At 37.5% G+C, this 21,536-nt stretch overlaps 1 long non-coding RNA gene across 3 annotated transcripts in view; it reads right to left on the bottom strand.

Moving 5' to 3' along the window:
* Positions 1-21,536, bottom strand: part of LOC133651045 (uncharacterized) — a 39,708-nt gene that overhangs the window by 12,695 nt on the left and 5,477 nt on the right. For 2 of the 3 annotated variants that reach the window (XR_009826362.1, XR_009826364.1), the window contains exon 8: positions 11,562-11,699. This is a non-coding gene — a long non-coding RNA (uncharacterized LOC133651045). Of the gene's footprint in view, positions 1-11,561; positions 11,700-14,141; positions 14,215-21,536 lie in introns of all 3 variants that reach the window. The other variant, XR_009826363.1, reaches the window with a different exon arrangement.

Genomic DNA, 21,536 nt, shown 5'->3' with positions numbered 1-21,536 from the left:
CCAGACATTTGCAGCTAGAATAGTCATTTACCATATTAGCAATGTATAGAGTGTATTTCTTTAAAGTTAAGACTAGTTTAAAGTTATCTTCATTGAAAAGTACAGTGCTTTTCCTTCAAAAATATGGACATTTCAATGTGACCCCAAACTTTTGAACGCTAGTGTATGTATTTATGAAACCTGTTTTTGCTGCTCTTTTGGCCAAGTCGCTCTTGTAAAAAGGGATTTTAACCTCAGTGCGTTTTTACCTGGTTAAAGAAAGGAAAATGAAAATGAAAAATACAATTTGACAATGTTGTAAAGTGTAGGTAGGTTACGGTAGATATAATTATTGAGAATGAATAAAATCAAGAGTTTCAGTGTTAATCTTTGAGTGGGGTCCCAAGCCCCTCTGTAGTGGAAAAGTTGGGCCCCAAGGTCAAAAAGTTTAGGAGCCCCTGGAGCCTCTGCGTCCCGACAGAAGCTGCACAGTCTGACACTATTTCTAAACATTATTGCCGACCTTAACACGCCAAATGCAGCCCTTATAACACCGTTAGCACAGCAGCGCTATCCAGTAGCCAAAACAATAACACAACACTTCTTCGTTACGACAGTTACGACGAGGGAGGTTGCATTCAAAACACCCTAGGAAAAACACGTCGCTTTTTGCACATTCTCTATGTTCTGTATTGCTGCGATAATTATGACAATCTTTTGTGAAATGTAATTCTTTTTTTAATATGTTTTACTAATTATTTTTATATACAAATGAGCATGTTTTTTAGGTTAAGGAGAGTGAGTCATTGTTCTCCGATGGCAGCGAGCTGTGATCTGATGAGGAGCGATTGTCGAACTGAGAAGATAGAGAACTCTAATGATCGAATCTAGACAAAGCCACACCCTATAAGGAAGTATAAGTATTGTGGGATGCAGGTGCATTCAAAGTGACCAGGAAGAAGCAGAACAGAAAACTTTTGAACAATCAATCCTGAATCCTGAATCCAGACATCCAGATCACCCCCAAAATCCAATCACATTTCTAAAGGTCCGCCATTTCCTGACAGTTTCATTATAGGCGACCCATAGCTAGCTAGCTAACTAACTAACTGAAAAACCAACCCCAATTGATTACATAACCTCCTGGGAGATATAATAAAATACAGTTTAATGGCATGCAGCAGAATAAAGAAGATGACATCATTTTTAATCAATTATGTAGCAAACAGCAATTATTGAAATATTTATACACACAATACTCTAACTTGAGTGTGTCATGACTTTAGGCCTGTTGTGTTAGTGTTTATTATTTATTAGGTTGTTAGTCTGCCGACTGTCAACACCTGGATTAAATAAAAATTAAGTTAATTTGACATAATATAAACGAGGCAATGCATATTTAATATTTATCATAAGTAATACATTAGCATCTATATAAGCAACATTTGGGACATTTTTAAGAAAGTTTACACAAAAAATAAATAAATAAATAAAAATATATACTGTATATACCGGTATTCAAATATACAAACTGCATAATAGACACTACGATAAATGGCAATGTCTACGACAAAAACAAACAATTTAGCAGCAAAAAAGTTCCTTTTATAGTTTGAGATGAAAGTACTAAAACCACACAAAAAATACTGGCACAGCAAGGCAGCAAGCAGTACAGCAACACTCTGCAGAGCAGAGGTACGGAAGTCGTCGTTGAGTTACAAATCTGCCCAAAACATGATTTTATAGCATTTAAAAAAAATCAACATTTACATAAAAAACTCAGTATTTTATCGTCCTAAGAAGTACTGCGATTTATTTCTATATCAATATTTTTTCCCACCCCTACAAAATACATTATTGTACATTTGGTAGAATTTACTGTAATATGGTTCCTCCCCAACATCAACCAAAAAACATCCAGCAGAAGCGAGCCAAGGCGCTGTTTGGAGAAGCGAGAGACATAAATACAAAGTTGCACTTAATTCAGAGAAGTGTGTTCAAAGTGGGGCTGCACTGCATTGGCGCTCCTCTAATCATGTCTCATCCATAATGCATGCGCAAACTGACAAGATGCCCGAAACACGGGCGGCGTGAAGCCTCGTTTTCTCGGACGGACACCGGCTAAACTTCACCATTTAGTGGCGGTACAATTTTAATGAAATTAAAAATCTATTGACTGACTGCCGGGCTTGTGATTTCAGATGCGTGATAGGGCAGGAAAAAAATATGAATAACAGTTTAGTTCAGATAAAAATCACACGAGAAGTAGAATTTTATGTAGTTGCACACAATGTTTTTTCTAAAATATGTGTTTTATTTAACGCCAAAATAAGAGCTGCATCCAAAATCGTGTTCAGTTTTGATCGACATACATAGTCACAGAAAAAATACTGTATTTCTTACCGTGGACTCCACTTATGGCCACAAAATGGCAAATTCCTGGTATCTGGGAATTGATACAGTTACTCTATGATCCAAATTTTTGTAACTTTTGTGTGTTCATTTGGTAAAAAAGGTTAATTTGTTTAAAATTAGAATCTTTTTTTTTCTTCAATTTAACACTGAGCTAATAATGATAACTGTGCTGTCCAATTGTTATTGCTTACACTTACACTTCAAAATCTCATTTCAAGTATGTATTTATTTCAGTTTGTCCTTGGTGGGTTTCCATAGCCAGGAAGTAGTATAAGATATTAAGTTAAATAAGGCAGTCGTGTCATTTGTTGAGTAATAGAAAGTTTGAGTTTACTTCGAGCATTCATACAATTACAACATGTTACATCACAATTTCCAGTTTCTTTTTTCAACATGTTCGAAAAGGAGTAAGAAGAAGCAGAGCTTATTTAATTATTCCTTTTTTCCTTTACATAGCAGTTGCTAAAACTTTTGTTCACTTCCTGTTCCCAATTTATTCACAATATACTCCATAAGTAATAGCATTAAGACATACCGTATTTTTCGGACTATAAGTCGCAGTTTTTTTCATAGTTTGGCCGGGGGTGCAACTTATACTCAGGAGCGACTTATGTGTGAAATTATTAACACATTACCGTAAAATATCAACTAATATTATTTAGCTCATTCACGTAAGAGACTAGACGTATAAGATTTCATGGGATTTAGCGATTAGGAGTGACAGATTGTTTGGTAAACGCATAGCATGTTCTATACGTATGTTATAGTTATTTGAATGACTCTTACCATAATATGTTACGTTAACATACCAGGCACGTTCTCAGTTGGTTATTTATGCGTCATATAACGTACACTTATTCAGCCTGTTGTTCACTATTCTTTATTTATTTTAAATTGCCTTTCAAATTTCTATTCTTGGTGTTGGGTTTTATCAAATAAATTTCCCCCAAAAACCCCCAACTTGTACTCCAGTGCGACTTATATATGTTTTTTTCCTTCTTTATTATGCATTTTCGGCGGGTGCGACTAATACCCCGGAGCGACTTATACTCCTAAAAATACGGTAAATAAATAAATAATAATTAGTGAAGTAAGTTGTATTTCATATGGTAAGATAAATAAGATTATCAATAAATTCATAATTCCTATCATGGTCCTTCTTATTTGTACTTTGTAAACACTTTAAGTTTGAATAGTTTCTTGAATTGGATCATATTTGTACATTGTTTGATTTCTTTGCTTAATCCATTCCATAATTTATTTCCATCCATCCATCCATTTTCTACCGCTTGTCCCTTTCGGGGTCGCGGGGAGTGCAGGAGCCTATCTCAGTTGCATTCGGGCGGAAGGCATTATACACCATGGACAAGTCGCCACCTCAACGCAGGGTTAACACAGATAGACAGACAACATTCACACTCACATTCACACACTAGGGCCAATTTAGTGTTGCCAATCAACCTATCCCCAGGTGCATGTCTTTGGAGGTGGGAGGAAGCCGGAGTACCCGGAGGGAACCCACGCAGTCACAGGGAGAACATGCAAACTCCACACAGAAAGATCCCGAGCCCGGGATAAACATTTTCTTTGAAGTTATATTTCTTCTCTTTTGTTGAGAAGAGTTGTTTTACGTTCTTCGGAAGCAGGTTATAGTTTGCTTTGTGCATAATTTTAGCGGTGTGGTGTGCAAATTCACTAAGTCGTGGAATTTCAGTATTTTCGATTCAATAAATGAAGGGTTTGAAAGTTCTCGATATCCAACATTATGTATAATTATAACTGATCTTTTTTGTAACACGGTTAATGAATGAATTGTACTTTTGTAGTAATTTCCCCATATTTGTGAGGTGTTTATAGGAGTGTTTTAACTTTAAGTATTGTATTTATTTCACACCAGCTTTTTGACTGTAACGTGCATCTTAGTTGTAGTTTTCATTACCAAATTTCGAGGTGTTGAATTTGCCATGTAAAGCGGACCCCGACTTAAACAAGTTGAAAAACTTATTCGGGTGTTACCATTTAGTGGTCAATTGTACGGAATATGTACTTCACTGTGCAACCTACAAATAAAAGTCTCAATCAATCAATCAAAAGCGCTTATCAGTATCATTTATACGGCATATACAATGTAAATTAGCATCGAGCTACGGCATTTTAAAAAGTGAAGCCTTAACCCCGGATTTCCACTCTATGCATAACGGCAGCGTACCAGCGGACTCTTTCCGTTTTTATTCAAGTCAATTTGTTCAGTTTTCACTACCGGAACGGTTCCTGTGCTAAATGTACACGGAGCTTCTATATTTGCTGGTCGCCGCAAAACAAATCCGCTCAATTTAGCTAAAATCTGCTTGAGTTGGACAGGAAGTCATGCATAAACACAAAACCAATGATCTGGTTTACTTTAAAATAAAATCCTCCTTTTTTTAAGGCGGATCGTATCTTGCACTTTGAAACGTCCCTAATTGGTGGGGACAGACATGAAGTCAACTTGTCGAAGGTTTTCAGACTTAATTTCACCTTGTTAATCCAAATGCTGATTCTGGAGGTCCAAAATAAAAAGATTCATACACAGGCATATCCTGGACATCTATGAGTCCTGTGTCAAATGCTAGCTAATATAGGGGACGGGAACGCAGGGGAGTGGTTCTTTGAATTTGAATATATTGTGTGTGTGTGTGTGTGTGTGTGTGTGTGCGTGCATGTGTGTGCGTGTGTATAAAACGATTGCCAGGGATGATGTTATTGTTGCGATTCTTGCTACAAAAAAAAAAAATGGTCGTTTTGCAAGGCCAAACTGTCGTCTTTTCCACAAGTTAATTCAAGTCAGTGCTGTCACAGACACCTGTGGGTATTGATGGATGGCAAAGCTTGAGACGGTACGCGGTGTTGCAGTTAGCAGTTGTTATGTATCGCGAATAGCGGGACCAGGTTGATTTGCTTCTGCTCCTCTGGAAGGACAGAATAAACAGTGTTCGCTTTACTAAAACTCCTTTATCACGTGATCATGCGCAGATTTGCGAGATCTCGTAGAAGTCCGCACTATTTCGCTGCGCGGCGGAGCTGCAACACAACAGCGGTGGGGATTGAAGGATGGCAGATGGTGGCGGCATTCGGTGACGGAAAAGTTTTGCTGCTGTTACACATCCAGTGGAAATCTGGGGTTGATTTTTAATGCATTGCATCGGGCATTCTTGCTTTGTAGGCATAGAAAACTGCAACATTATCTATATATATATGACTGTTTGCCCGCCAAGTGTTTGAGCTGAAGTCAACCAAGATTGATGTCACGTGCAACAAAGGTATCAAAATACTGCAATGTTTGATTTTACGTGACTGGGTATCCGGACTGGCTCAACGGGACCGGGTATCCGGACTGGCTCAAGTATGCGGTTGTCGCCAAACTGAAACTAGTCTTTGATTGCGTATCTACTTTCGCCTGAGACAGCAGAATGGGTGATAATAAAGCATTTTGAAGATTACTTTGCACTGATCAGGAAATCACTGCATGCATGTTTTATTGCTATTACCTATACAAGGTTTCCCCTTAATGTATTTGATTGTAGCGGTGAGCCATGGCAAAATATTAGCTGTCACACCCTAAAAATGTTTTTTTTGCGTGAAAACAAGATAAAGTAATGTAATGTATTGTAGCGTCCAGAAGACGACTCACAAAGTCTGACGCTCTTTTTTAGCTTGTATTGGCAATCTCAATTTACCAACAAGTATTTTCTCTCATCACACACATCTGTCTCCATGTTTTACTCCTAGACACACCACAACACTTCTTCATTTTCTGCCAACATGTTGTGTTCATAGACCATGGGAAAAATGTACATCATAACACACAAACATACACTTCAAGACCAGCAGTTACTTACAGTATGTATGGGTATATATACATATATATACATATATATATATATATATATATATATATATATATATATATATATATATATATATATATATATATATATATATATATATATATATATATATATATATATATATATATATATATATGTACATACATACATATATATATATATATATATATATATATATATATATATATATATATATATATATACATATATACATACATATATATATATATATATATATATATATATATATATATATATATATATATATATATATATATATATATATATATATATATATATATATATATATATATATATATATATATATATATATATAATACGTACTTTAAACAGCAGAACGACGCTGCCGAAACCGGATGTTGGGATGACGTAAGCTATACGCATATGTCTGGAGCAGAGGCAGCATGTCCTCACTGTGGACATACTTTATTGTATCCGTGTACCCGCGAATGGCCATCTACAAAATCCAAGATGACACTGGTGGCTCTTAGGAGAGAAAGGCCCGCAGCAGGGTGAAGCAAGTGTGACGTCATGCTCACTGTAGCTCGTTTTCAATCGCGGACATGGCGTGACAGAAGTAAAGAGTCTCTAAACACAAGTACAGTCTACGATAGATGCTAGATTTGTTGCTAGTCATTTTTAATAAATAGAATGTGACTAAAATGATTGAAGAAATGTCCAGAAAAGTCTTACCATAGTATATTGTACAATAAGCAGCAACAATTGAAAAATAGAGCAAAACGATATTATGAAAGACAAAATACATGATAACACTATAATTAATAATAACAAATGTGTATTAAATGTATGTATTTTAAATATGATGATGTCATATTGACCACACCCCCACCGCCACATGTATCTTAGCAATTCAGAGGAATCCCTCCTAGACATAGCACTTGGCTAAGAGATAATGACAAAAATAACGAAACTACAAAAACTACAACACCTTAACATAAATGGACCAATCTTTTTATACAAATTATCAATTGGGCTGTCATATTTCATGTCAACAAAAGTGGTCCACTATGGATGTCAACACTGACTTAAGCGGCCACTTTTTTGTAAACAGAAGGACACAGTGGACCGGGACTTGTTTTATTTGTCAACAAATGGGTTGTGGACATACAGTAAGGGGGACCAATTTAAATATGTTTCACTGTATTGTTTTATTTTGTTTTGCAAAAGGGCAATGCAATATGTAACGATGCAAACTACAATCACATTATAATAATATTAATAATAATAAAAAAAATAATAATGTGGCATTGCGCAAAAATAACCATAAAAGCAAGGATCCTGGCAAATGAACTCAAATGTAATGCTGCAGGTGTGACTGGATATAGGTGTCTAACTGTAAACACGGCACACTAAGCAGAACAGAAGGTGTAAAAAAATAAGAAAATGCTAAACAGACAGGGAGTAAAAAAAAAAAGGAGTAAAATAAAAGCTGGGCTGCTGAGCCAGTAAGGCATCAGTAGTACCTTTCAAACTGACAGGGAACCAATAATTGGTGTATATGTGGATTGGTTGGGGGCTTGTGTTTGGGGATTGGCTCCATGCGGACAAACTTGCTTTCTTGCTCTGGCCCATATACTGCACTGTATATAAATGTGTGTACGTGTGTCCGCCTTCACTCTGCTTCCATGTGTGCTCTGGAGGATGCTGCTGCTTTTGCTGCTGCTGAGGGGATGCAAGAAGTGCTACTTTCTTGTCTAGGTGATGAATAATGCATCGCTCCTAGGCCAGCGAGTTTCCAGTTAAATACCAATTTGCTTAACCAGTGTTCCCAGCCTCTGCCAGCTGCACTCTCTGTATATAAATATACATTAGCGCTCTGATAATTACAGCAAGAGCTCTATATCATTCTATCTGTAAGAGGCATACAGGGGGAAGTTGTACAAGTTGCCTTTCATTATATACGCTACTCCTATGCAAACTAATGAGTCCATTTTACATTGGTATTGTATTTTTAACGAGGTGTGCACGATAAATACCGGGCGGATACGTATCAGACCGAGATAAAGCATTGTCATGTCATAACAATAAATCTAATAACATAAAAAATAGTTTTGATAAGATTACACATACTGTATTGTAGGTGAGTTAGGGTGAGCAAATCAAGTACTAATTTTCTTGCTGTAAACTGCCCATTGTTAAAGGGGAACTGCACTTTTTTGGGAATTTTGCCTATAGTTCATAATCATTATAAAAGACAAGAACACATGTCTTTATTTTCTTTTTTTTATAGGATTTTAGAGATGATAAAATACGGTTGGAAGATGCGGCTAATGGGAGTCACCGTTGTAGCCTTCAAAACCCTCCAACGTTTTATATACACACTGCAAGTAAATATATATATAATGTTGTAATAGACACGTTTATAACAATATGTTATATATGTACAATATTTACCGTATTTTGGTCATTTTAAGCATGACCCGAACTGACTTCTTCCAAACATTGATTTTCGTTTAAATAGCAGCGCACGTCCGACTTCTGGCAACAAATTGTGTGTTCCTACTTCCGGAAACAAATGCGAGTGTGTTCTAATCATGGCATTCGCAAACTTATCTTTATGAAGCTGAATATATGGAGGATGAACTGCTGGTTAAAGAAGCGAGCACGAAGGAAGGTTGAAATGATGGAGCAGACGGAAGCCGAGAGAGTGAGCTCGGCGTGACACGAAGCTGCACATGTGGAATTTGGAGCCAAGGTATTTGGATATAAATTGAGTGCTTACCCCAAATAAACCAGAAAAAACGTTGCCTGGCCAGCTGGACCAAACGCACAACTGTCCATCGAGTGAGTCACATTTTAATATTGATCATGATACACGCCGCACGTCATGTGTTATTACAACTAAAGTGCATAAGCTGTTGAGATAGCGGAGTACAAACAAAACATGAAATGTGGGCTAATATACTGTATGTGATTGTTCATGTTTTTCAGTCAGTACAAATTGCTGTTTAATTGCATTGTGTTGTGTATTGCAAACTCGACCCCGTTTTGTACTGACACAGAAGCTAACCTATGTCTTGTCATATTTAGCTTTTACGGCTAATATTGAAGCACACAGATGTGTTACTACGCTAGAAAAAGAGTTCCTCAGTTTTCACTCTTAACATAACAATGTAGCTTGGTTATTATACAGGTTACAGAACGTAAATGAAGTATTGGTGATGGTTTTTAGATGCATTTTTGAAATGATTTAGAGGTAGAATTGGTTGCTCCTATTAGCTGCATTGCTAGTCACCTAGAACGAGCTGATTTTTACATGTTCGACTGCAAAAAAAACCAAAACATTTTTCTTTCTTGTCTCTTGTAAGGATTGTGAGTGATAGGCAAAATTAAAAAAAAAAGTGCAGTTCCCCTTTAACTTCCTCTGAGCTCACTGTACATAAACAATGTGTCAATCGTGTGGGACTTCTTCACTGTTTCTGAGGAAGACATTTTGCGTGCTATTTGTACCAAATGTTCAGAAAACATTTTTCACGAGGAGGGGAATAAAACATTGCGCTTAACACATCAAACCTTATCAGGCATTCGAACTGCCTGAAACAGTGTTTAAAAAGCCTCTAGGACAGAGGTGTCAAACGAATGGTCCCAAAAGGTTTAATCCGGCCTGCAAAATGAGTTTGCTAACTATAAAAATTAGATGCAATTTTTAAATGAAAAAACTGCTGTTCTAAATGTGTCCACTGGATGTCGCAATAGCAAGAACAGTGTAACCCACATCACACATCACACTGTTTAAAGATGACGTGTCATCTGACTTTAAGCGCTCTCTGGATTGGCTGCCGCTACTCCAATCAGCGCAGGTGCAAGCAATCAGCTGCTCCTGTTGTGACTAGTGGACAATCCTTTTTTTAAAAATTGTAAATTATCCACTCAACAGATAAAATAATGAAATGGTAATATGCAAAGACTTAAGTCAACTTGACCATCGTCTTTGTAGTAAGAGTTCCGTGCAACGCTCGCAATTGGTTGACGGCACGATGTGCACACTGAACTCCATTGTACAAATGTGTGTTTCTACAATGATTGTTTATTCTATTTTATTTTATACTTAAATCTACCATGTACACATTAATTAAGTTTGTAGTTGTGTTACCTTTATTTCGGCTATAATGGTGTCATTTTGACAATTGTTTTGTTTATTATATAATAGTAATATTTGAATGTGTTGTGGCAGTTGTGGATGTGACTAATGGGAAGCTTTGAGAAAACACTCGTTTGGTTTCCAAATACGTCTTTAATATTGAACTGCCAAAATGAGAATGCTAAACAAGAAGTGCTTAAAGTCTATTGGCTTTGTAAATACACTGAGACAAAGTCTAGATTCATTGTGTTCTTCACGGTGTTTTAAAACTGCACCAATTTTTTCCTCAGAACTTTCAAGTAATTTGAAGTAAGAAATATTTTCACAATGTGCTTGTTCTACTTTTGACCAAAGTAAGACAATGTTGAAGTTGTCTTTATTTTCAAATTATTATGCCATGATTTTACCAGTCCGGCCTGCGTGGGAATACATTTTGACACCCCTGCTCTAGGAAGATGCCTGCACTGCTAAAGAAGCTGCCCGAAAGCCATCTGCAAACAGTGGTGTGCATAAACTACAGTAAAAATCTGAATAAACTAAATAATAGATATGAATAAGTTATTGGTATAAAGATGCAGAAAGATATTTAAAGAAGTATTGTATCGAAACAGCAATTATTCAGGTCAGTGGTTCTCAAACTTTTTTCACTAAGTACCACCTCAGAAAAAACTTGGCTTTCCACATAACAACATAATGACCAACATTAAAATACAGTAGTGTAGTAGGCCTAAGTATACATTAAAAACAAGGCAGAGGTTTTACAAGTATATATATTTTTGGCCACTGTAACATTACACACTGTTTAAATATGGGAAATATAACTTTACTCTAATCAAGTGATTCTTTGGCATACCACGTACCACTAGTGCTACACGAACCACAGTTTGAGAAAATCTGATTAAGATTAGCCGTTATTAGAAAACACTAATGTTAGTAACGCCATTATATTTTCATGCTGTTATTCCTCACAGGTCTTAAGTAGTTCAAACATCAACTGATCTTAGAAATCCTAATGATAATTTCTTTCTTATTCTGGTCACTTTCATAAAAATACATCTAGTTGAACATCAAACAAAAACAAGAAATAAACTGCTGTCTTAATCTTCTGCTTTGTGATTACTGTCTTTTTGGGACCCTCAGCCATCATGTAATCTCACCTCATGTGACTATGGAAGTGGTTCCAACCACAGAAACCATTACAGGGGTCATGGCCGGATCGGGCCCCCTGCAAACAAGCAGCAGGCGCCCGGGCTTCAGGTCGGACATCAAGCCGAGTCCCCGCTGAGCGTCCTTTCCTGTGGCGGATTAGAGTGTGAAACACAGTTTAGCGCCACATGGAATGGTCCCTTGGTCACCGACAACCCCTCCGACACCCACCTCCCCCTGACAATCAGCTCACGGAGATGCAGAACAGATTCCTCCTCAGCATACCCCGAAAAAGTAAACAGTGCCTCCTCCCCACCACCCCTGTTCCTCTCCAATTGTTATTCATAGAGCAGATAAATATTTAATTCCATCTAAGGATACCTTTTGTTAACAGAATTACCCGACAAGCCTCGCAGCACGTAAATCCCTCAATGAATTCAAATTCGACTCGTTCTCCGTCGCCGGTGATATCGGTGCTGATCGAGTTTTGACAAGATGGCAGAAAGACGAACGACGGAAATGAAGGTGAAATGCAAGGAGGACATTCTAAGAGCGAAAAAATGTCTAGTAAGTTTGGGATCAATGATTGCGTTGAGGTCTAAACTTTGTGCTAGCGTTGTATGGTGTACCGGTACTAACAAAGTACCACGGTACTAATCAATTGGAAACGGTACTATACTACCTTTGAAAATTTACTGATACCGTTTATGCTGCTGTGCGGCAGTGACTACAGAGCTGAGGCGCATGATGTTGAGTGTGTCAAAACGCACACACAAAGGGTAATACAAGCAGTAACATCGAGGAGAGGAAGAATGACCTATGTTTTCGTCCGGGGTAACGCCCTTCACTTTACCCGCCAATGGGTCTGCTAAGCTCCGCTTTCGGGTCACACTGACGTAGCCGCCGAGTCATGACAAACGCTATATTATTAGTTTTGCAGGACACAACCAGACCCGTTTATCACTCTACTGCGCAGTGCACACGCACGCACTCCCACTCTCTTTTTGCCATTCTCGCAAACAGACATACTGTACGCTACTCTCATAACATCGTTAACCAGCTTCCCTGCTGTGCACATGTAGATACATAGACGCGCACACAGATGCTTGGCTTGATGCCAAATATTAGCGGAGTTAAAACTGCCCAATTAGCGTCAACTAATGCAAGTAAATGACTGAATTTTGTATCAAATTGCTACAATTTGGGTTTTATCTTTAACAATGCGTGTTTTGCCTGCTACATGGCTTATCTGTGTACTTTTATCCATAGTTTTGTTTTTCTTACTTACTAATAATTGTATTTTTCTTAAAGCACAGACCAGGAATGGCAACCATAAATTATGAAGCATTTAATAAAATGTCAATAAAGCTTTTTAATATATTCTAATCTAATCCTTGATTATGGCAGACTATATGTAATACGGAAAATTGTACATTGTGAGTGCAACAACAAAAGCCCAATTTGTTTAATCTTTATTTTAACCTTTTAAAATTGTTATTTAAGTGCAATAGAAAACATATGTTTAATGTATTGTAAGATTTTCTGTTAAAATAAAGCCAATATTGCCTTTATTTGTAGTTCACTTTATTTTTAAAAGTTTTGAAAAGTATTGATAAACATTTTGGTACCGGTACCAAATTATTGGTATCTTGACAACCCTACTTTGTGCTTTGAATTTACAAAATCATCACATCTTAATGATCAGTTGACTGTTTTTGTCACATTTTTATACAGGAATTGTGGAGCAGAATCTGTTTTTGGACTTTTGTTGAGGCTTCCTGTACATCAACACTTGATGACTACAACCTGCTGAGTTCTTAACAGCAAACATCAATCTGACCTTTAACAACAGGTTCACTAAATGTGCAATATAACTAAAAAATCAATATCTTTCTTAATCTGCCCTTGGAAAAGAATCCCTTGAAGACCATCAAGCACAAAAAAACTCAAACAGATTGTTTTGATTTCTTAGGTCCCGATCGTCTTAGGCTGGATATAATTTAGGATGAAAACACACTGGCTATAAATTAATATCAAATCAACTGCTTCTGAACCACATGTGGTCTTGGAATGGACAACATTTTATTAGTCATTTTCAGTTTTATAACAGCTGAATGAGCACCACAGTTACAGTATAAATAAATATTAATGAATGAATTAGTCATATTTGTTGTTTGTAAGCACTTGCCTAAAATAAGCTGCATTCAAAAGTCGATGGATAAATTAGAGCCATTAAATATGTGTACGCTTTATTATCCGACTAATCGTTAAGATAATCGTTGACTAATCGACTATCAAAATAATCTTTAGTTGCAGCCCTAATGCATATATGGTAAAGTTTTACCCAAAGAGATTAATTTGCGCATGTCTGCCATTGTAGTGGTCAGTAAGTTCCTTCTTTTTCTCTATCCTCTTGTTGTGGGGCACACTTACATGCAAATGCATCCTCTGCGGTTTCCGTTTCTAATACAAAATAGCGTCTAGACGTAACTTATACCTGTCTGTAGACTCCATATGGAAGCGTTAAAAACTACAACATGGCTGACAGAGAGAAGACACAGTCGAAGTGGAGGCATGTAAATAGGACTGACCACAAAACGGTGCATCCTGAAGAGACGATCAGGAAGAGCCTTGACCAAATTTTGACCAAATAACCACCATTACCTGTTATTTAGGAAGAAGGAAGTGTTTTAAATGTAGAAAAAAATTATTATATGACCCCTTTAAGGACCAGTGGGGAAGATGTTGAGTCCCCTATCTGCACCACCTGCAGAGTGCTGTAGACAGTCCCAGATTGTGGAGCCTCAGTGCCAACATGTTCAGGAGGACAGTTTTAAAAGCTGAACTAAAATCCACAAATAGCATCCCAACATACTGTAGGTGTTGTTAGGGTAAAGTTTGTCTAAGTCTATATAACCCTCTTTTTAAAAACACATTTTGAGAAAAACTTTGAAATGCATCGATTTCGGATTGCAACAAGCAGAATACTAATAAATAAGCTCCACAAACTACAGGCTTAAAGGCCTACTGAAACCCACTACTACCGACCACGCAGTCTGATATTTTATATATCAATGATGAAATCTTAACATTATAACACATGCCAATACGGCCGGGTTAACTTATAAAGTGACATTTTAAATTTGCCGCTAAACTTCCGGTTCGAAACGCCTCTGAGGATGACGTATGCGCGTGACGTAGACCGGCGAACACGGGTATGCCTTCCACATTGAAGCCAACACGAAAAAGCTCTGTTTTCATTTCATAATTCCACAGTATTCTGGACATCTGTGTTCGTGAATCTGTTTCAATCATGTTCATTGCATTATGGAGAAGGAAGCCGAGCAAGCAAAGAAGAAAGTTGTCGGTGCGAAATGGACGTATTTTTCGAGTCGAGAACAGCCGGCGCTTCTGTGTTTACATTCCCGAAAGATGCAGTCAAGATGGAAGAACTCGGATAACAGAGACTCTAACCAGGAGGACTTTTGACTTGGATACACAGACGCCTGTAGAGAACTGGGACAACACAGACTCTTACCAGGATTACTTTGATTTGGATGACAAAGACGCAGACGTGCTACTGTGAGTATGCAGCTTTGGCTTTTTTTTGCGTATGTACGTAACTTTTTTAAAATATATAAGCTTTATGAACCTTGGGTTAGGTGAACGGTCTTTTGGGCTGAGTGATTGTGTGTGTTGATCATGTGTTTGAATTGTATTGGCGTGTTCTATGGAGCTAGGAGCTAGCAGAGGAGCTAGGAGCTAGCATAACACGTACCGTACCGTACGTGCGCGTCACGTACGTAACTTTTTTTAAATATATAAGCTTTATGAACCTTGGGTTAGGTGAACAGTCTTTTGGGCTGAGTGATTGTGTGTGTTGATCAGGTGTTTGAATTGTATTGGGGTGTTCTATGGAGCTAGGAGCTAGCAGAGGAGCTAGGAGCTAGCATAACAAACACGCAGGTGTTATTATGCAGGATTAATTTGTGGCATATTAAATATAAGCCTGGTTGTGTTGTGGCTAATAGAGTATATATATGTCTTGTGTTTATTTACTGTTGTAGTCATTCCCAGCTGAATATCAGGTACCGTGAGTATGCAGTCTTGGCTGCTAAACATTCGATAACTTGACCGTATGTGCGCGTCACGTACGTAACTTTTTAAAAATATATAAGCTTTATGAACCTTGGGTTAGGTAAACGGTCTTTTGGGCTGAGTGATTGTGTGTGTTGATCAGGTGTTTGAATTGTATTGGCGTGTTCTATGGAGCTAGGAGCTAGCAGAGGAGCTAGGAGCTAGCATAACAAACACGCAGGTGTTTTTATGCAGGATTAATTTGTGGCATATTAAATATAAGCCTGGTTGTGTTGTGGCTAATAGAGTATATATATGTCTTGTGTTTATTTACTGTTGTAGTCATTCCCAGCTGAATATCAGGTCACCCCCGGCTCTCACAGCATCTTCCCTATCTGAATAGCTTCAACTCCCCACTAGTCCTTCACTTGCACTTTACTCATCCACAAATCTTTCATCCTCGCTCAAATTAATGGGGAAATTGTCGCTTTCTCGGTCCGAATCTCTCTCACTTCATGCGGCCATCATTGTAAACAATAGGGAACTTTGCGTATATGTTCAACTGACTACGTCACGCTACTTCCGGTAGGTGCAAGCCTTTTTTTTATCAGATACCAAAAGTTGCAATCTTTATCGTCGTTGTTCTATACTAAATCCTTTCAGCAAAAATATGGCAATATCGCGAAATGATCAAGTATGACACATAGAATAGATCTGCTATCCCCGTTTAAATAAAAAAAATTCCTTTCAGTAGGCCTTTAATAACTTAGTGAGTGCTTATCCAAACATTTTGACACACATTATTTGTGTTACTAAATTGATATGTACTTTATTCATCTCCAAGAGAAATTCACATTTCCAACAGCTTACATAGGTACGAACACACAGGGGCATGCAAGTTTTAGAAGAAAAATAAATATTAACTAGAAGAGGCTATTCCTGAAGGAATTGCGTGTGAATGTTTCAATGCTGCAGTTAAACTGAAATGCTGACAGAATGTAGTATAAATGTAAGAATAGTTTGAATGTGGGAATGGTTTGAATGTTGAAGAGTTTGAATTTCCGGGAAAACCGGAATTTGGTTTGGAACTTGGGAAAGTGTTAGTTTGAATGTCCAGGATGAGTGGAATGTGTTAAAGGCCTACTGAAATGAATTTTTTAAATTTAAACGGGGATAGCAGATCCATTCTATGTGTCGTACTAGATCATTTTGCGATATTTCCTATATTTTTGCTGAAAGGATTTAGTAGAGAACATCGACGATAAAGTTTGCAACTTTTGGTCGCTGATAAAAAAAAGCCTTGCCTGTACCGGAAGTAGCGTGACGTCAAAGGTTGAAAGGCTCCTCACGTTTCGGACCGAGAAAGCGACGATTACCCCATTAATTTGAGCGAGGATGAAAGATTTGTGGTTGAGGAACGTGAGAGTGAAAGACTAGAGTGCAGTGCAGGACGTATCTTTTTTCGCTCTGACCGTAACTTAGGTACAAGCTGGCTCATTGGATTCCACACTCTCTCCTTTTTCTATTGTGGATCACGGATTTGTATTTCAAACCACCTCGGATACTATATCCTCTTGGAAATGAGAGTCGAGAACGCGAAATGGACATTCACAGTGACTTTTATCTCCACGACAATACATCGGCGAAACACTTCAGCTATGGAGCTAACGTGATAGCATCGGGCTTAACTGCATATAGAAACAAAAGAAATAAGCCCCTGACTGGAAGGATAGACAGAAAATGAACAATACTATTAAACCATGGACCTGTAAATACACGGTTAATGCTTTCCAGCCTGGCGAAGGTTAACAATGCTGTTGCTAACGACGCCATTGAAGCTAACTTAGCAACAGGATCTCACAGAGCTATGCTAAAAACATTAGCTATCCACCTACGCCAGCCAGCCCTCATCTGCTCATCAACACCCGTGTTCACCTGCGTTCCAGCGATCGACGGTGCGACGAAGGACTTCACCCGATCACCGATGCGGTCGGCGGCTAGCGTCGGATAGCGCGTCTGCTATCCACCTCAAAGTCCTCCTGGTTGTGTTGCTGCAGCCAGCCGCTAATACACTGATCCCACCTACAACTTTCTTCTTTGCAGTCTTCATTGTTCATTAAACAAATTGCAAAAGATTCACCAACACAGATGTCCAGAATACTGTGGTATTTTGAGACGAAAACAGAGCTTTTTGTATTGGATTCAATGGCGTCCGAATACTTCCGTTTCAACGATTGACGTCACGCGCATACGTCATCATACATAGACGTTTTCAACCGGAAGTTTAGCGGGAAATTTTAAATTGCACTTTATAAGTTAACCCGGCCGTATTGGCATGTGTTGTAATGTTAAGATTTCATCATTGATATATAAATTATCAGACTGTGTGGTCGGTAGTAGTGGGTTTCAGTAGGCCATGTTGGAATGGTTTGAATAGGTTGAAAAATGTGGGAATTGTGCAACTTGGAAAAATGTCCCATTCACTTTAATGGGAACTTCCTGGAATTTTGGGAAAAGCGGGAATTAAAAAAAAATGATTAGGAGCATGAATGTCTTGAATGAGCTGAATTGGTTGGTGTTGGATTTGTTTAAATCGGTCAAGAAATGTTGAAGTAGTAAATGGTATTAGGGAATTTCAGGAAAATCTGGAATTTTTTTGAAAACGGTAAAATAAACTTGAATGGTCTGAATAAGTTGAAATGGTTGGTGTTGAAATTTTTCAAATCGGTGGAGAAATGTTGAAGTAGTAAATTGTATTACGGAATTCCTGGAATTTCGGGAAAACCGGGAATTTTTCCAGTTCAAAAAACAACTTTGTTTTTTGTCCTGATTAAAAGGAATGTTTTGACGGTGGAACGGTTGAAATGCGTTGAAAAATGTGGAAGGAGTAGTCGCCAGAAAAAAGGGCGGAAATAGGGTTTTGGAAAACCAGGAATTCTGGAAAATCCTGGAATTTTTTTTAACTCGGGAAAAACAGTACTTTGAATGTTTAGAATGGTGAAATGTGTTGAAGGTGGAATGGTATGAATAGTTTGAAAAATGTGGAAATGGCGAAAGTTTGAAAAATGTCTAATTCAATTTGAATGGGCAAAATGTCCCGGAAAAGCTGGAATTCTGTGAAATCTGGGAATTTTTGGAATTTGTCAAGGGAAAGCCCGCAATTCTCGAATAGGCTGAAGAGTTTGAAGTTGGAACGGTTTGAATCGGGTGAAAAATGTGGAAGGTAGAACGTGCCAAAATCTGGAGAAGAAGAAGAATAAAATAGATGAATTTTTGTGTAGAAAACCATATGTACTAATAAAACAATAACAATAAAAAGTACTAGAATGGCCTAATACACTTCAGAATTAACCCATGACAGGCAGGCACTGGGAAAAACCAAAAACCCCAAACAAAGCCTCCATCTATTGTAACCATACAAAATGATTTATGTTAACTACTTTACTTTTGAAATTTGGGGGTTGTTTTCAGTGGCATGAGCAAATGAAGAGATTGCACAGCAGGCTTCATTGATCTTAGAGAGTGAAGATGTAGACTCCTTTGCTTCTTTGTATTCCTTTCTGAGTCATAAATAATGGATCGATGAGCTCTGATGACATTAACGCTGGGATGAGCTTAATGAGCACCCAGACTGATCTGAAGGCCTCATAAGCCATTTGAATGAAACCAACAAAAAAAAGTCTTATTGATTCCAAATAAAGTAATACGCTTTGATATCAGTTAGTATTTGTTCCACCTGAGGTTTGTAGCAATCGAAGACTTTTGGCAAGGCACCTGAGATTAAGACCTGTTGAGGCCACTGTAATTTATCATTAAACTTTAATCACTTAGCGTTCATAATGCACACCCGCTTTTTTTTAATGAAATGCTATTTTTTTTCTTTAATTCCCCCAAGCGTAGCTGAACGGCAAGCAGGAGGGGGGTTCATGGCAGAAAAAGGTTTCACTTGAAACTCTTTGATAGTTGTTAATAATATCCCAATGGTTGACCGATGAAATCAAATGGAATGGTGATTCTTTGATTCCTGATCATCAAACTCGAAGTACCCAAGGATTTGACGGCTTCTTTTGGTATTAAAAATATATTATAGCTCTGCATTCTCGTCATTCAATCCACAAGTTTTTTCAGCTGGCATGATCACAAAGATTTTGTCTCTCCATGGTGGCTTCATCATCGAAAAAACTAATGTTTTTACATAATCGAAATGCAGTTACAGTTGTACACTATAAAAATTTACCAGGATTTCACAATATTTAACTGTATTTTTCACAGTAAAATACTGTAATCAAAATGTACTTGAACATTACAAAAAATGACAAAACAACAAATAAATATGATATTCTTATATTTCACAGCGACTGTTATTTCACAGTAAAATACTGTCATTATAGTCCTCTGTAATATTACAACAAATGACTATAACTACAAATTAATTTGTCTCCTAAAGGGTCCTGTGGACTACGCTGCACTCACTCATTACCATGAATTGATTTACTTACCATGAATTGATTTACTTGGACCCCGTTAAACAAGTTAAAAAACTTATTCGGGTGTTACCATTTAGTGGTCAATTGTACGGAATATGTACTATACTGTGCAATCTACTAATACAAGTTTCAATCAATCAAACAATGTACAGTAGATCTAAGACAAGAAAGTAACAATATGATTACAATTGTAAAGTTACAATTGTAATTAACTATAAAATCACAACTTTGAAGTTACAGCATTTAGTTGTAACTTTATTCTGAAGAATCACAGCTCTGCAGTTACAGTAAATTGCTGTGAACATATTTGACAGTAAATTACAGTATATGTTACTGTGAAAGTAATGCAATTACTAGCCAGTTAATTTGCTGTGAATTTACAATGAACTTTTTTTTTTTTTTTTTTTACAGTGAAAGAGATGATAGACAATAATCTGTTCCGATATCATCCTCCCCACACCCCCAGATTAAATATTCAAAATATAAATGATTATTTCAAGAAACAAACGGTCACCATCATAATAATACAACCTTTATTAAAGCTTCTGTATGTCAACAGCTCAAAAGTTCAGCTCTCTGTCTAATCCCCCTCTTGTCCCCACAATTCCCCCCTCTGTCTTCCTTTTTCTCTCTTTCTATCCCCTCCTGCTCCGGCCCGGCTGCACCAAATGATAATATAAATACATTTAATAAAGTCAAAATACAAGTAAGGCAACAAGAGAAGTATCCTACACTTCTCTTTTGTAAAGTAAATCTGAACAGCCGATATGGGCATCTACATCTGCTATATGATTTGCCCGAGAAGCTGGGCAAGACATTATGAAAAAAAAAAAAAAAAAAAAAAAAAAAAAAAAAAAAGTTCAGCCAGAATAAAATTAATGGCTTAGAAAGAAATTATCTAAAAATGGTTGCTGCGGTTGCAAAATCGAAATCCATCCATCCATTTTCTACCGCTTGTCCCTTTCGGGGTCGCGGGGGGTGCTGGAGCCTATCTCAGCTGCATTTGGGCGGAAGGCGGGGTACACCCTGGACAAGTCACCACCTCATCATAGGGCCAACACAGATAGACAGACAACATTCACACTCACATTAAATTATGCTTTTTCAAACACTGCTTTTGCAACACGGAAGAGGGCGGCCCTGCTACTTGTTCGAACGCAAGCGCCTTCGTGGAAGCCACCTACTCGTGACATACAGCAGCCTTAACTGTGCAGGAAATGCTTTAAGTAACAGTTTAACTGTTACATAAGTGCAAAAGGAGGTTAACCACTGCTAACAGTAAAAGGCGAAAACAATAACAGACTTACTCTTGCTTTAACGGTGAATTACAAAGGCGTGGCCAAGGCGTGTTTCACTTCCCAAAATTCTTTAAAAGTAAAAAGTTTTCAAGACTTAATAACAAAACTTAAAAAAGGCTTGTGT

This window comes from Entelurus aequoreus, linkage group LG05 (genome assembly GCF_033978785.1).
Source record: "Entelurus aequoreus isolate RoL-2023_Sb linkage group LG05, RoL_Eaeq_v1.1, whole genome shotgun sequence".
NCBI classification, from domain to species: domain Eukaryota; kingdom Metazoa; phylum Chordata; class Actinopteri; order Syngnathiformes; family Syngnathidae; genus Entelurus; species Entelurus aequoreus.
This window is presented reverse-complemented; position numbering and strand designations above follow the sequence as displayed.